The sequence below is a fragment of the Psittacula echo genome, assembly GCF_963264785.1.
Source record: "Psittacula echo genome assembly, chromosome: 11".
Lineage (NCBI taxonomy): Eukaryota > Metazoa > Chordata > Aves > Psittaciformes > Psittacidae > Psittacula > Psittacula echo.
Genome location: NC_137746.1, coordinates 3,785,888 through 3,790,848, shown reverse-complemented (window position 1 = coordinate 3,790,848; position 4,961 = coordinate 3,785,888).

The following is a 4,961-nucleotide window of genomic DNA, read 5'->3' as shown; positions in this document are numbered from 1 at the left end:
GAAGTAACAGTTAAAATATAACGCATTTTGCACTGCCAGATAATAGGACTTGATGCACATAAAGAAAATGAAGGTGTTACTTCAGAAGTCAGATAATATCCTTTTGGAAAGATAGGCTGAACAAGGAAAGAAGAGACAAGTGGCATGTCAAAAGCTCAACCAAGGGGTAGCCAAGCTCTCTGAAAAGCAACAGAGAAGTCAAAGGTAAAGGTACCAAGAAAGAGACGGGCCTGGACCAACTCATGACAATCCTGTAAAGAATTTTCCAGTGTATCCTGAATGGCATCACCCAACCAACCAACCTTTCCTCCCACCTTCTTTTCCAGAAGGTGATACCGATCCTTAGTAAAGCTATTCCACCTTAGCCCTTCATGGGGCACTGTGCGCTGCGTGGCTTACTGCCCACTTGATATCCATCTGCTCTTGTACCAAATGACTTCTCCTAGGGAAAGTGGTGGGCTTTTGCAAAGTCATCATGATACCATAAAGATATTACGGAGCAGTGAGGCACCATTCATCCATGGGTGGAAGAAGGTCCCCCTCAATGTTTTTCCTTGGGGAATTTATAGATTTCTGCAAAATCTCTCAAATGCATCACCAAAAAGGACTTAGAAGAAAAACACAAGGGTTGCCTGAGCCACAGCTGGATGCCTCCAACACCATTGCTCCTCTGGGCCTGCCTTTCACCAGCACTAACATAACCCTTAGCTTTGCCTTTTGCTCCTCCTGAGAGCATCTAACAGGTCCAACTTTCCAATAAATCACATGTAGGAGCAGGGATTTATGGGCAGTGGAAAAGCAGGGAGTACAATCCCCTCCAGTGCTGGCGTGTGGGTGGCTTCACCCCTGCCTTTGGGTTCAACTGTCAGGGGTCATCCTTCTGCCGCACATCTGGCTGCGATGCTGTGGCTTCATCCCAGCCTCTGCTGGTCTTTGACACTTGAAAGGCTTCTCCCTTTCCACTTTTCATGTAATGAGGCACATGGAGCTGCCATCACTGCACTCCCAGCCTGACCCCCCCGCGCCCCATGGCCTGGGGCAGGTCAACTCCAAACCTTTTCCACAAGCCGAGCAAACAGTGCTCCAGGATTCCCATGGTGCTGGGAGAGCTCATGTTTTCCACTACGGCATCGCATGTGAGATCCCTCCTGAGACAAAGCACAGCGCTGCTTTTGCTCTTACTGTAAATACATTTGCGGAAGACCACCAGAAAGTAAAAGAACTTTCTAGAAGAGAAGCATCTCTGGCTCTCGTCTCAAGATGTAAATGAGCAAAACCACCACATGAAGCTTCCCAAAACGCAGCATTTCACATCCAACTTTTGCTTTTCCACCCCTTCAGAGGTGCTGCTTTTTCACTGCTTCAACCCAGGAGAGCGCTGGTGCTCAGCCAGCACAGGAGCTGCCCACCAGCATCACCCCAGCCGTGATCACCAGGCATCAGCAGGATGCCAGGACTCACAGCGCACACTTAAAGGCTGTATTTTTCCTAAATGGATTTCTGCATACATTTAATTATGTTGTTGAACTGCAGCCACTGCAAATGAAGGATTCATTATTCTAAAGAAGTGACTGAGGGTGGTTGCACGTTCTTGTAAATTTTCAATAGCAAAACACTCTTGACTCCAAAAGAGGAAAAAAAGCAGGATTTTCCTCCAAAAGGCTCTTATTTGCTCTCAGTTTGGCTCCTTCTTCCTCAGCCCTGAAGGGAGCAAAAGCAGCCCGGACCCTCATCCAGCAGCACCTTAATCCAGCTTTGCTGCTTCCCCCCCCTGGAGCTGCAGAGTGGGATGGATGGGTACACAGGGAAGCCCCAGCTTCTCCATCCCTCAGGTTCCCACACCCAGCCAGGCTGATGGGAGCATTCTGCCCCTTGGTCAGCACTTCCCCAGAGGAGTTGTGTTTCTCCCCAGCACCAGCAACTTCCCTCTTCCTTTCACTTCCACCTTTTGCCACATTAAAAAAAAAAGGAAAAGATTTCTTTAGAAAATGATAAATTTCATATTCCCATAATCTCAGCACTCCTCATTTCCCCATCTTTCAGCTGCTCTCCTCTTGCTTCCTCCCTTTGCATCCCTTGAAGGCTGAAGCCATAACATCGTGGTGCTCCTGGTGGGATGACTGCCAGTATCCACCCTCACTGCACAGGCATGGATATCCATGGGGGAAAACATCCCCAAAGTGTCACTGAATCCAAGTGAGAGATGCAGTCCCTACTGATCAGCTAAAGCAGCTCAACCGTTGCCATTGATCTAAGCCATCTGAGTAACCCTCCCTGAGCACAGTGGGATTAGAAACCAACTTGGAGCAGGGAAAAGGGGGGAATTAACTCATCTCAAGAGGTTACACCAATGTGAACTATCATCTGGAGACACGAAGCCCTCAGGGGGTTTCCAAGCAGAGAGCTTGTTGGAAGGCACCCTGGGATAGCTTCCCAGGATGTGGCATCCTGGGGAAATTATAGAGGCAATGCAACAGGGACACCAGCCCTGCATCCGCAGCGCAATGGGGAGATGCTGCTGGTACCCACAGCAGCTCAGAGGATGGAGCAGGCAGCAGGGGGAGCAAGGAGGGAATAATGCCAGAGCCCCAAGGAGGATAAACAATGGGAGAGGGCAAAAAGGGAATTGGATTGAAAGGATAAAGCACCTCTATCTACTCTAAACTCTGCTGGGTGTCTTAAACCAGGCATTCCCCTCAAAGCAAGCCTAGCAAAGTCAGGCCATATGCAAAACATAAAGGAGACCATCACTGCATCACCACCAGTCCCAACACCTGCCCATAAACCACACAGTGGAAAGCCAGGGCTGTATTCCCAGGAGGTGAAAACTGCTCTCTCAGCAGATGGGACATCTTCTAGTTAATAAGCACGTCTAAGCAAAGTTTCCCTGACTCCTATCTGTTCAAGTGGTTTCATTTTGCAAAGAAAGGCTCAAATAGTCACCAAGCCAGAGACCAAGAAGGTATGAACATGGGGCACTCACCTCCATGGGGGTCAGATCTACTTTCCACTTCCCCAAGTTGTGAAGGGCTTTATGTCACTTAGTCACGAAGCACCAAGGTGGGGAGAAAGGCAAAGCAAAACAAAGAGAGGCAAGACTATACCCTCGCAACTGCCTGTGCTACTACTAAGGAAGACACAAAGTGGGTTTCCCTCTCTCTCAGGCTTTTGTAGGAGCTAGTAATTAATTATTCTAATTACAAAAAGCTGAGCCTCCCCCAGCAGCCAGTCCCCTGATATGACTTCTTCCTTGGGCTGCTGGGAATAGATGACTCAGAGGGTTCCCCATCGCCATTCCAGCCTTAAAGAACAGCTCTGCACCATGCCAGAAAAATGAAAAGCTGAGATGGAAAGTTGGGGAGGGGAAATGAAAGAAAAGCTTCATTATTTCTCACACATTTGAGTTATGCAGATGAGATTTCACAGCATATGGGATTTCAACTGGGGTTTGTAATACAAGAACTATCAGTGTGTTGCTCAGCCAGAGCGACCAAAACAATCTGGGGTTTTGTATTCTGCACTTGATAGATACCCTATTTCTTTTCTTTTCCTCATAATCCTTGGTTTCACCAAGGTAATAACTGCCCAGGGAATGAATATAAAGTCCTCATGGGGTGAGGAAGTGCTGTCAGCATCATGGCACGAGGCACTGAGCTCCAGCTGTTGGGGATGTGTGCATCCAATGGGAGGGATGCGCACACTGCCCTGTGCTCCTTGAAGTGTGTGGCAATGACTGCTCCTGAAAGTACCACCAAAATGATGATGGCATCACGATGGCAGGCCAGGATCAGCAGGGAGAAATGCTTTGCCATTCCACTCTAGTAACTATTAGACCCGTTAATACAGCCAGATCTGACTCCCCTCCTTCCCAGTGCCACCAGGCAATTCAAGCTAAACAAAACCCCAGACAAACATTTTCATCACTTTTCATATTTACATTTTTGATTTTATTTTTATTTTTTATTAAAAAACCTCCCACCTTTATTAAAAATGGATCATTTTTAATATGATCAGCCAGGGAGAACTCTCATTTCAACCTTGTGAACAAAAGGCAGCACGGTTAAACCCCATAGGCATAAACAAAACCCAGTTAAACAATGAAAATAAAGAGAACGGTTCAAACTATAGCTTATAATTATGCAGTTTCCTCAATGTCAATAGAGGGGCTTTTGTTAAAAGCCTTTAAGTCAGAATTCCAGGGGAGACTTTTAAAGCACAAGGGAAGAAGGAAACACATGCTCGTTTAAAAAAGAATTAAATTAAAATAAAACAACCCACAAAATACACCCAAAAAAACAGGAAAACGAAATTGCTTGGGTAATGGTTAATTCCTTCAGTAAATTTACTTCCTCCAAAGCAATCGCTGTTTGCCCAGCCATACAGTTGGCCCTGGGTGATGTATTTGAACATACACAATTCCTGCCAAGTCATCCTGGCCCAAATGTCCCAATTCTGGCACTGGTTTGGAGGGGGGTTTCAGTGAGATTATCCCTGGCTTCCCACTCCGGGAGCCTGGAGTCTGCAGTGGCAGTAGGTACCACTGGGAGCCTGGAAAAGGGGCTTTAATTCAGCCCCTTTCAGTCTCCCCCAGTGAGACAGCACCAAGGTGAGCTCTGAGCATCAATCTGAGCTCCTGAACCAGGGCAGAATTAAGCACCTGCTTTGTATGAATGTATCAAGCCCCAAACTGGGTATGTTAAAAACTGCAAATTAGTGACTACTTTATAAAACAAAACCAGACAAAACCTATCCTCAGTCTGGGAACTTTTTAGGTCAAACTCCAAATAAAAATGGTCTTAAAATATATACATATATATATGGCTTTTCATTTTCCCTATCCATTTCATAAGAAACACAAATAAACTTCAGGGTGATATTTGGTTTTTAAGAACAATTCTGTCCTTCTCTTCAGCCGGAGCGGATGGGATGGAGGTGCTGACTGTGGTTGCTCATGACATGGC